Genomic DNA, 13,275 nt, shown 5'->3' with positions numbered 1-13,275 from the left:
AGAGGACACGTGCTCTGCCTGACCCACGCGTGACCACCTCCTCGCCTCCATTCAGGAGCATTTTATTTTTTTGCCTTTCGCAGCTTTATATAAATATAATTGATATACAATAATCTGCACATATTTAAGGTGAACAATTTGATGAGTTTTGACATATGTATGCACCAGGAAACCAGCAACGATTAAGGTAATGAACATACCCATGATTTGCCAAAGTTTCCTTGTGCCCCTTTGTAATCCATCCCTTCCTTCCCCATCCCCAGATAACCACTACTACTCTGTCACTATGAATTAGCTTGCATTTTCTAGAATTTGTATATAATTGGGATTATAGAATATTTACTCTTTTTTTTTTTTTTTTTTTTTGCGGTACGCGGGCCTCTCCCGTTGCAGAGCACAGGCTCCGGACGCGCAGGCTCAGTGGCCATGGGTCACGGGCCCAGCTGCTCCGCGGCATGTGGGATCCTCCCGGACAGGGGCACGAACCCGTGTCCCCTGCATCGGCAGGTGGACCCTCAACCACTGCACCACCAGGGAAGCCCTACTGTGTTTTAAACTGGCTTCTTTCACTTAGCATAATCATTTTGAGATTTATGTATATTGTTGCATGTATCAATAATTTGTTCCTTGTTATCAGCTGTCCAATATTTCTAGCATTGTTTGTTTTGATGTTAAAAACATTTTCAATTCTCAGTTGAATTGCCTAGGCACCTTTGTAAAAAATCAACTGACTATGACCAAAACAAAACAAAAGCATGCCCCATGTACAGGAGAAAGATCAGTCAATAGAAACTGTCCCTGAGGAAGAACAAACATTAGATCTACTAGGCAAACACTATCATCTGTTTTAAATATGTTCCAAAAAATAAAGGAAACCATGTCTAAAGAACTAAAGGAAAGTGTGAGAATGGCACCTCACCAAGGAGAGGATATCAATAATGAGGTAGAAATTATGTTTAAAAAAGAGTTTAGGGCTTCCCTGGTGGCACAGTGGTTGAGAGTCCACCTGCCGATGCAGGGGACACGGGTTCGTGCCCTGGTCTGGGAGGATCCCACATGCCACGGAGCGGCTGGGCCCGTGAGCCATGGCCGCTGAGCCTGCGTGTCCAGAGCCTGTGCTCCGCGACGGGAGAGGCCACAACCATGAGAGGCCCGCGTACCGCAAAAAAAAAAAAAAAAAGAGTTTAAAAGTACAATACAAAATGAAAAGTTCACTAAAAGCTCAATAGCACATCTGAACTGGCAAAATAAAAAAATTAGCAAACTCAAAAGATTAAGTTAGTTGAGATTATCCAGTCTCATGAACAGAATTTAACAATAATGAAGAAAAATGAACAGAGCCTCAGAGACTTCTGAGTCACCATCAAATACAATACACATACAACAGGAGACCCGGGAGAGAAAAGAGAGAAAGAGACAGAAAAATTTCAAGAAATAATGGCTGAAATTTTTCCAAATTTCATGAAAAACATTTATGTGGACATTTAAGAAACTCAATAAATTAGAAACTCAATAAAGTAGAAAACTCAATAAAGTAGAAGTAGAATAAACTCAGAGACCCATATCTAAGCACATCATAACAAAACTGTCAAAAGATAACAACAAAAAGAATCTTGAGAGCACCAAGAGAGAAGCAACACATCACTTAACAAGAAAGCCTCACTAAGAAAAATATCTGATTTGTCATCAGAAAACAGGAAGGCCAGAAGTCACTGAGATGACATAGTCAATGAGCTTAAAGAAAACACCTGGCAACCAGGAATTCTATACCCAGCAAAACTGTCCTCAAAAATTAAGGCAAAATTAAGGCATCCCTAGGTACACCAAAACTGAGAGAATTTGTTGCTAACAGGTCTGCCCTATAAAAATTACTAAAGTGAGTCCATCAAGATGAAATGAAAGGATTCTAGATAGTAACTCAAATCCACTGTAAAAAACACTTTGACCTGTAAATGAAAAAACAACATACCAAATATATGGCATCCCACTAAAACAGTGCTTAGAGGTAAATTTATAGCTTTAATAAACACCTCGATGCAGGTCTCAAAATCAATAACCTAATGTTCCACTTTAAAAAACTAGAAAACAAAAAGCAAAAGCATGCGGAAGAAAGGAAATAATAAAGATTAGAATGGAGATAAGTAAAATAGAGAAAAGAAAAACAATACCAAGGAATCAATGAAACCAAAATTAGTTCTTCGAAAAGATAACAACATTGATAAATCTTTGGCTAGACTATCCAATATAAAGGGAGATATGATTCAAATTACTAATCTGGAAAAGAGAACATTACTACCAATCTTACAGTAATAGAAAATATCTTAAGGGGATACTATGAGCATTTGTTGTTAGCAAGTTAGGTAACCTATATGGAATGGACAAATTCAAAGAAAAGACATAAAATGAACTACCAAAACTGACCCAAGAAGGAATAGAAAATCTGAATAGATCTATAAAAAGTAAAAAGAAGAACTGAGTAATAAAGAAAACCGACCTCAAAGAAAAGTCCAGGCCCAAATGGCTTCATAGGTGAATTCTATCAACTCTTCCAAAGAATAAAGAAGAGAACACTTTCAAACTGTATCAGTGAGGCCAGCATTACCCTCATTCCAAAATCAGACAAAAACATTACAAGAAAAGAAAACTACAGACCCATATTCCTTATGAATAAAGACACAAAAATCCTCAACAGAATACTAGAAAACTGAATATGGCAATATATTAAAAGAATTATACATAATGACCAAGTAGGATTTATCCCAGAATGCAAGGTCAGTTCAACATACAAAAATCAATCAATGCAATACACCATATTAATAAAAAGGTCAAAACCTACGTGATAGTCTCAACAGACACAGAAAAAGTACTTGACGATAGTCAACGTCCCTTAATGATAAAGAAACTCAAAAAGTTAGGAATAAAAAGTAATGTCCTCAAACTGATGAAGGGCATCTATGAAAAACCCACACCTAACTTCATACTGACTGGTAAAAGACCAAAAGTTCTACCCTTAAAAACATGAACAAGACAAGGATGTCTGCTTTTGCCACTTTTATTCAACACTGTACAGGAAGTTCTAGCCAAAGAAATTAGACATGAAAATAAATAAAAAACATATACACTATAAAGTGAGAAGCATTACATCTCTATTCACAAATGGTATGATTTTGTATATAAAAAATTCTAAGGAATACACACACAGAAATCTATACAAGTTAATAAACAAGTTCAGCTAGGTTGAAGAATACAAGATGAATATACAAAATCAATTGCCTTTTTACCCACCACCAATGAATAATTCAAAGTGAAATTAAGGAAACAACTTCATTTACAAAGCATGAAAAGAATAAAATACTTGGGAATAAATCTAACAAAAGAAATGTACGATTTGTACCCTGAAAACTATAAAACATCAGTGAAAGAGACTAAAGAAGATCTAAACTAACTGAAAGACATTCTATGTTCATAGATAGGAAGACACAATATTGTTAAGATAGCAATATTCTCCCAAATATATCTAAAGATTAAATGCAACCTCTATCAAAATGCCAAGTGGCTCTTTTGCCGAAATTGAAAAGCTGATCCTAAAATTCATAGGAAAACACAGGGGACCCAGAATAATCAAAACAATCTTGAAAAAGAAGAACATCAAAAGGTACCAGCTTCCAGTTATAAAATAAATAAGTCATGGGGAATGTACAGCATGTGTGACTACAGTTAATACTGTATTACATATTTGAGAAGTGCTAAGAATAGATCTTAAAAGTTGTCACCACAAGAAAAATGTTGTAATTATGTATCTTGTGACAAACATCAACTATACAAATATCAAATCATGTTGTACACCTGAAACTAACATAATGTTATGTATCAATAATACCATAATACGTCAACTGAAAAAAAGAGAAGAAAAAGAAGAACAAAGCTGGAAAACTGACACTTTCCAGTTTCTAAGCTTACTACAAATTACAGTGATCAAGATAGGGTGGTGCTGCTATAAGGATAAACATACAGATGAGTGGAATAAAGTTGAGAGTCCAGAAATAAACTCTTACACTAATGGTCAAATGATTTTAAACAAGGGTATTAAGACAACTCAACAGGGGAAAAACAGTTTTTTCAACAAATGGTGCTGTGACAACTGAATATCAATATGCAAAAGAATGAAGCAGGATCACTACCTCATACCATATACAAAAATTAACTCAAAATGGACCAAAGCCCTAAATGTAAAAGCTAAAACTATAAAACTCTTAGAAGAAAACATGATCTTGGACTAGTCAACTGTTTCTTAGATATGACACCAAACTCACAAGAAACAATAAAAAATAAACTGGACTTCATCAAAACTCAGAATTGTTTTGCCTTAAAGGGCGCTACAAAAAAAGTGAAAAGACAATCTACAGAATAAGAGAAAATATTTGCAAATTGTATATCTGACAAAAGAAACAATAACCCAATTAAAAATAGGCAAAGGATTTGAATAGACATTTCTCCAAAGGAGGTATACAAATGGTTAATAAGCACACGAAAAGATACTCAACCTCATTAGCCATCAGGGAAATGCAAATCAAAATCAAAATGTGATACCACTACCCATCCACTATGATGACTATACCCAGAAAGACAGACAGTAACAAGTGTTCGGAAATTACAATACCTTCATACATTGCTGGTGGAATATAAATTATGCAGCTACTTTGGAAATGGTTTGGCAATTCCTCAAAAAGGTAAATATGGAATTAACATATTACCCAGCAATTCAACTCCTACAACAGTATATACCCAAGAATTGAAAACATATGACCACACAAATGTTCATATCATTATTCATAACAGTAAAAAAGTGGAAACAACCCAAATGGCCATCAACTGATAAATAAAATATGGTATATCCATAGTTATTATTAAGCCATAAAAAGAGATGAAATACTGTTACATGCTAAAACAGTGATGAACCTTGAAAACATCATTAAGTGAAAGAAGCCAGACACAAAAACCACATATTTTGTGATTCCATTTATATGAAACATCTAGAGTGGTCAAATACATAGAGATAGAAGTAAATTAATGGTTGCCAGGGTTAGAGAGTAAGGGGAAATGGGGAGTGACTACTAATGGGTGTAGGTTTCTGTTTTACTGATCTATCTCTTTTAGCCAGCCTAATATTCAACTCCTTGACATCCCGATTTGTGAGATCTGCCAGACCCTATCTGACTAACTAAATCTGAAAGCTAGAACTTCTTGGCTAGTCTGAAAAGAATTAATCTGAAAAGAAATAGAATTAATGGAAATCAGACTGAAAAAATATTTTTTTCCTAAATCTAGAAATTGCAAACTGTTATATCACCAATTAGAGATGTTTACTTCAAGCAAATGTACCACCTTCACTTTTACAGAGCCAAAGATTAGCCAGCTCCTAGTATACAACTATTATATAAAATAACGTCTTCTTTGTTTTTTTAATTGAGTAGTCAGACAATAGGAAAGCAATCAAAATACAGTACTACTTATGTTCTGGATTCAGTTCTATACCTCCAAAATAGAAAATAGTTTCTCAATTCATATCCCTAAACTCAAAGGCATCCTTCTGAATACTGAAAACAGTTAAACATATGCATATTTTAAAATGAGTAAGGGGAAGTAAATACTATTATACTAGGAAAAGAAAATATACTTTAAAACAACAGAGGATAAAAGCAGAATGAGTTAGAATGGGAGAAGTTAATTTTAAACACTGTATAGACCATGCTTCTCAAATTATCTATAAAGGGACAGTTTTTTTAAATTTTTTAAATTCCAATTCAACACAAACCAAAGCTTACAATAAATTACTAGAAAATAAAGTGAAAAGCACCTAGAATGGTCTATACTCTATTCAACGAGACAAGTCCTTAATCACACGATTGGATGTCACAGCATTATCAAATTGAGATAAGCTTCTCAACACCTCAATTTCTGCACTTAACATGTTACAGACCTGTAATAAACAGCCGGTAAACTAGCACCAGTCTGCAGGCTACATTTTGAGTAAGAGTAGTACTGACTGGGAAGGAATGATGCAGAGTTTTTGATGTATAGACTGAGTAGCCTTGATACTGGTACGGGAGGTGAGAAATCTGTTCCTGCAATGAATTCACCAATAAAACATGATTTCAAAAGGTAGGATGATATAGTCAGAGAAGTGGCATAATCTCTACTTCCTAAATTCTCATTAAAACCTGGTTACCAAATCTCATAAATCATCTCCCCACATTATCTCCCACATACTCAATCCTTTCTATTCACCTTGCCATTAAATCGTAATTTCTAGGGTGAGGCCTGATATCTTTATTTTTTAAAAGCTTGGAAGACCACTGCCTTCAACATTCCTGCATTCATAGCTGTGCTCTTATCATTACCTTCCCCCAAACTGCTCTTCTTTTACTTCTATCTACTGAAATTCTAATAATCTTTCAAGGTACACCTCAAACGACCCAGCTTCATGAAGCTTTCTCCAAGGCCTCCCATTTATATATGATCCTCTGTCTTTAACACTCATAACATGTTTCATATTTGACATGACTCTCTTACTGTACCATCAACTTCTTTATTCCTTTGCAGTTGTCCAAAACCTAGCAAAGCACTATATATAGTTAGTTATTCAAATGGTTGCTCAGATCTATTATTTTCAGATTTTTAAAGAAATAAACAGAAGCAAAGATGAATACTTATTTTTCTTAAAGACAATTTTCAGATTTTCAAAGAAATAAATGGAAGCAAAGATGAATAATCATTTTTCTTAAAGACAATTTACAAGAGATGGCATGATTACAAGAAGCAGCTTACAGTAACAATCAACTTGCCTCTAGAAGGCCCTAAGGACAACTGATGGGGAAAAAAAAAAAAAAAACAAGACTGGGAACCTTGAAGCTACTGATTTGAAAAAATTCAGACAATGACAACAAATTTTTAGTAACACAAATACACCTTTTACTAGCTATGCTACTTTAGTTTGGGGTGGTGAAGCAAAGAATAATTTTGCTAAGCGATGCAATTTAAAGATTTCTTTATGTTTATGCAAAATAAAATACCAACAATGAATTTCATTTCCTTTCATTCGTTCAATTCTTTACTTTCCCAAAATATAACTTTTAAATAAGTCTCTCTCTAACTTACCCATTTTTAATAGGTTAAAGACTGAAAATAAAGTACAGAATCTAGACCATTATCAAGTTATTCAGAGGTTTGTACTCTATTTTTTAAAAACAAACTTTGCTTGACTTTGAATAGGTCATAATATCTGATTCAATTTTATCACCTTTAAGGTTCCAATTAAAATCTGAATGTTTTAAATTCTTCCATAAATTCTGTGCTTCAAATGCATTTTTTCATGTAATCTTCCAATAATACCTGAGATGTTACTATTTTAATTTTACAGACAGGCAAAGTATCTATAAAGTGTTAAGTAGATAATACAGCTGAGATCAGAACACAGATATTATGACTTTCCCCACTATATCACCCTGCTTACGAGCCATTTAATACTCAAGTTTCCGTGGGGATCAATTACTATTTGCCACACTGGTCTGTTGAAAAAATTAAGTCAGGTAACACATGTGAAATGCTTGGTCCAGAACCTGTCACATATAAATGTTCAAAAATATTAACTCTTATTTCCAATATATGACAGCTGCTTCTATAAAAATGTTTATTCTTTAAAAACTTCCCAAAGATAATGAAGAGATGGAACCATTATTTATTAAGTAATTATTAGAATGCTAACAATTCCTGAGAATCATAATGTTCAACTAAAGGAATATACCTAAATTCTAAAATCAACCCCCAAATAATATTTAGATTAGTTCAAATTTTTCACTATTCTAAACAATACTGCAGTGATCCTACACACTCATCCACTTACTTCCTTAGAAAAAATACTAAGAGAGACTTCCCTGGTGGCGCAGTGGTTAAGAATCTGCCTGCCAATGCAGGGGACACGGGTTCGAGCCCTGGTCCAGCGAGATCCCACATGCCGCGGAGCAACTAAGCTCATGTGCCACAACTACTAAGCCTGCACTCCAGAGCCTGCAAGCTACAACTACTGAGCCCAAGTGCCACAACTACTGAAGCCCACGCACCTAGAGCCCATGCTCTGCAACAAGAGAAGCCACCGCAATGAGAAACCTGTGGACTGCAACGAAGAGTAATCCCCGCTCACCACAACTAGAGAAAGGCTGCACAAAGACCCAACGCAGCCAAAAATAAAATAAATAAATTTATCAAAAAAAAGAAAAAATATTAAGAAATGGAAGTGCTGGTTTCAAAGCATATACATATGTACATTTAAATTTTTGACAGTTAACAAACTGCCCTCTAATTTAGATTCAGCCAGTAATGTATGAGAGAATCTCTTTCCATATTTCATAAATTTTTGACAGTCCATAAATTAAGGAAATTAACTTCTTTAAACGTTGCAAGTGTTTCTTGCAACGTTTGTTCTGTTCGTCTTTTATCTCTGTTAATGATGGATTTTACTATTAGAAATTTAAAATGTTTTATAAAGGCAAATTTACCAATCATTTTCATGACAATTTCTAACTTTGCTGTGAGTTTTAAGAGTTGTCTTCCTTATCCCAATATTTCAAATATATTTGCTTAATTTGCCTTCCATTTTATACTGAAGAATCAAAATAATGTAGAACAAATTCTGTTATAAGATATAAAGTAGTGATCTATAAATGTTTTTATCCAAATGAACATTCTTTCCTCCTAATCTTTATCTAAACCACCATTTAATGAAGTGGTCACATGTGCTCCTTCTGCAGCAAACAGAAGTCATCCCTTTTAAATTTAACATCCTTTTTAAATGTACCTATTCTTTTTTGGTTTTTTTTTGGGGGGGGGCCCACACTGCACAGCATGCGGGATCCTAGTTCCCTGACCAGGGATCGAACCTGCGTCCCCTGCATTGGAAGCACAGAGTCTTAACCACTGGACCCCCAAGGAAGTCCCTAAATGTACCTATTCTTGACCATAAAAAAGATGTGCAAATCTTTCTTAGAGAAAAATATAAATTTTTTTATTTACAACCTTTAAGGAAAGCCTAATTAAATAAATGGAGACCCCTTGGGATAGGAAGAATACAGCTGATCCTTGAACAAGACAGGTTTGAACCGCACGAATCCACTTATACATGAATTTTTTTCAATAATAAATACTACAGCACTACACAATCCACAGTTGGTTGAATCTGTGGAGGCAGAAGCAGCGATATGGACGGCCGACTATAAGTTACATGTTGATTTTCAACTGTGTGGAGGGTTGGTGCCCCAACACCCACGCTGTTCTAGGGTCAACTGTAGATATACTATAGACGTCAATCTCCTTTAAATTAAACCTATAGATTCAAGGCAATACAATTTTTAAAATCCTAACAATATTATACACAGAATTTAACAAGCTGATTCTCAAATTCATATGAAAAGCAAAAGGACAAAATACAAATAGATTTATATTAGCCTCCTGTGGCTGCTGTGACACATTAGAGCCACAAACTCAGTATTCTGTTCCATCTCCACATCTCCTTCTCCTCTGTGTCTGTCTACAAGTCAGTTTATTCTGTTAGATTGGGGGGGGAGTGGGTGGTATATACTTCAAAGATGACATGCTGTTGTGCTCACTAGACATAAGTTTTTAAAAAATTAGATGTTATATAAGGGTCATGAAGATTTCTTTCAGTAACGGTGAAGATTATCTCATAACCTCTGCCATAATGCCATAAACATTTTTCATGTAATGTCCCATTTTTTTGTTTTTCTTTGTTCTTCTGTTTCACATAGGACGGATTTTAGATTCTGAGCCAGTTTTTTTGCACAGGTCCTTCAGGTAACCCAAGGATTCTTTCTGATCAGAATACTGACTTTAAACGTTTTTTCTACCATTCTTAATTGAAAGGAAGTTACTCACAGAAGAGCAACTTCACTCTCCTCATACCTAATATATTCATTCATGAACTACATAATATTTACTAAGCGCCTTTCATATGCCAGGCACTATGCTGAGTCTAGGGATATGAAGTTGAAGAGACATACTTCTACTCGCCGGAAGGCTTAAGATACAGGCATGCAAATAAGTAATTACACTGTAATAAATAACCAAATTACTAGAAGTAAGTAGGAAAAGTCCCTATACCTACCAGATGATAAGAGAAGACTTCACCAAAGCTCTACAGATTTTCCCCTGAGACTGAAGGAAGAGTAAAGGCTTTCAGGTATAAGTATGATTTTCTTTCCCTGCTTTTTCTTTAATACAATTGCCATCTTACATAATATAGTATTAGGTGCCTTCTTAATAGCATCTGATCTACTTTCTCACTGCACCAGCGGGCTTCCTAGAATACAATTCTTATTATCACTCATATTCATGTAATACTGCTCTTACGTGAAGTATACCTAACTCATGGTTGGTCCATAATTAATGGATAGTGGTATTTTCTAAAAACGCATTAATGCACACATCCAAACCATATTAAGTTTTCAATTTAGAGTTCATACAAAGTCTACTTCCTTTCTATAGTAGTTATAGCTCCAGACTGCAGTTTTGAAATCCAATAAGTGGGATTATTATTTTGTTGTTGATACTTCTTTCTTTCTTCCTCCTTCCTTCCTCCCTTATTCTTTCTTTCTTAATAAGAAGGTTAAAAGAAATGGGTTATTAATGACAGTACAGTAAATAACATTAGCAAAAGCACAGGCATCACAGAAAGTGATGTCTCATTCAGTATTACTGAAATGTAAAATACCAGAGAGGGGTAACAAGAGGTTGAAGAAGATAATGTGACTAAGGTAAATTTATTTTTCTTTTTCTACCACATTGTCAAAGATGCAAGTTTCATGTCTTAGTAACCTGGAGATGACGATGCCATTTACACAAATAGAAAAAAAAGAAAGAATGAAAACAATTTAGATTGTGTAGACATTTGATCTTAGAAAGAATAGATCTAACAAACATACTAATCGCCTATTTTTCTATTCTCTCCAAAATCTATTTCTACTGCATGATCCTTCTAAAAGACACATTAAATAATATATGAACATACATATATATACAAATTGTGATTGAATTTAGAATCCAGAAAAAACAATGTTTTAACCAAAAAAAAAAAAAAGAAAGAAAGAAAGAAAAAAGTATGCTTTCTTTTCTAGGACACTGAAAACTTGTAACCCAACATGTTTCTCTTTTCACTTTGGCTGCCAGGAAATCTAAGAATCAAATTCAATGCCTTACAGCTATAATCAGCTCATCTCTGGAACCTGATAATGTTACCTTTAAGTAATGGCTCTTCGGTTGCTTGTTTTATCACTAATTGTTCTATTCCACATTTTATTCAGTTCTATAAGCCATGTAAAATTCTTTGGATGCAATAAAATCCTTAATGAAAGAAACGTTAATGCAAAAATGGCTTACAATATTATGAAACAGCTTGTTTTACTAAGCAAATTAATCAGTAATATTGTTTATGTAAATAATCTGCTCAGTAAATCACTTCTTCATAAATACAAAGATAAAACATTTCAATGAAGTCAAATTAATTTTTTAAATCAGTAAGAGTCAAATTAAAGACTATAGTTTATACAAATTAAAGAATATAAAGAGTCTAATGACATGTATATAGGATTACTTGCTAACTTTGCCCATCAAATCCTAAGAACATATTCAAATATCGTTAGTTTATTTTTATAGGCAGTTTACACTTCACAATGACTCCTACACATTTTCAGATTTCCAGGCATATCCGTTCCAAGTTAATCTATACCACTTTCAAGTTATTTACTTAATGAACATATATGGTACTTGTTTCTTTTATACATTACTTTTTATACCTAATGAACACTAGGTTATTTTTTTTCTAAGATATTTTATTTTTTATTTTTCTAAGATATTTTAATCTGATTTTCTTTCTGAAAACATTAATATATTCAGATTGGAGAACAATTAGATATTTTTCAGATATAATCAATAATCAACTGATCATAAATTTCTTCTCTGAATGTAAAAAAGTAAAAATATGGGGGCCAAGTTGCTTTGTATGAAGCCAATTTTCAGTCTCATTCATTTAAGAGAACCTCTTATTATCAGCATCTGATGTCCAGTGTCTTGAAAATTGTTGTTTATGTTTCAGGGGTTTTTTTGTTCTTTTGTTTGTCTGTTTCAAGCAGGTACGAACATCAGATAAGGAAAGTCATTTCTGACATATGGGAAACAAACGAGGTATACCTTCAGCTACTCCAGTTTAATGTCTTAAGAGTTTCCAGCCCATGGTGAGAGGAAAGGGAATCCAGGTAGAGCCAGTGGAATCCATGAGTTGAGAAAATGAGCTGATAGTGCAAGGAAACCAAGGTAATTAGAGGCCACAGGACAGAGCACCAAAGAGGAGAGAGCTGTATTCAGTGAGATCCTCGAAGACTGGAGAGGGTTCTCTTTCAGTATGATCATAAATAGTTGCAAGGAAACTTCCCAAGACAGGAAAAAGTACTATGTGAGAGAATATGAGAGAACAGTACCAGATACTCACATAAGCTGGGGAACAGCACCTGTTCCCAAGAGTGGGGCTACAAAAAATCCCTCATACCTGTGGGCACTGAATAGAATACTCAGGAAGGTATTGCCTCACAGTAGGTAATAATCATCCCTAGATGGATCCACTCAACAAACCCTAAAAGCAAGACCTGAAATGATTAAACTGTTTTCAAGTAATTTAACTGCATCCCAGTAAAAAGCTCAAGAATTTACAGGAATACAAAAATATCCAGAAGCTAAGAAGGTAAAATTCAAATATGAGACATCCAAAGATTACTCAGCATACAAAGAGGCAAGAAAACAACCCAGGATGAGAAGAATAATCAACTGATGGAACTGACCCAGAATAGATAGAGATGTTAGAATGAGCAGAGGATATTAAGTTATTTTACTTGTATTCCACATGTTCAAGAAGCTAAGAAGATATACAGACAATATAATTTTATACACACACACACACAAAATGAACTAGATAAAAACTACATCTGAGATGAAAAATAAACTAGTGGGATTAATGGCAGATTGCATGTAGCAGAAGAGACTAGTGAATTTGAAGAGTAGAAATAGGAACTACTCAAGATAAAACAGAAGAAAGAATCTAAAAAAATGAAAAGAATATCAGTTCTTTTCCAAAAGCTATGAGTCCCTCCAATATACTAATAATACTTCCTAATATATGAACCTGATATTAATACTTTTTAATATACTAATAAA

At 34.2% G+C, this 13,275-nt stretch overlaps 1 protein-coding gene across 1 annotated transcript in view; it reads right to left on the bottom strand.

Annotated features, from left to right (window-relative positions):
- RALGAPA1 (Ral GTPase activating protein catalytic subunit alpha 1) overlaps positions 1-13,275 on the bottom strand; it is a 220,419-nt gene that overhangs the window by 193,376 nt on the left and 13,768 nt on the right. The window lies entirely within an intron of this gene.

This window comes from Leucopleurus acutus, assembly GCF_964270905.1.
Source record: "Leucopleurus acutus genome assembly, chromosome: 1".
NCBI lineage: Eukaryota > Metazoa > Chordata > Mammalia > Artiodactyla > Delphinidae > Leucopleurus > Leucopleurus acutus.
This window is presented reverse-complemented; position numbering and strand designations above follow the sequence as displayed.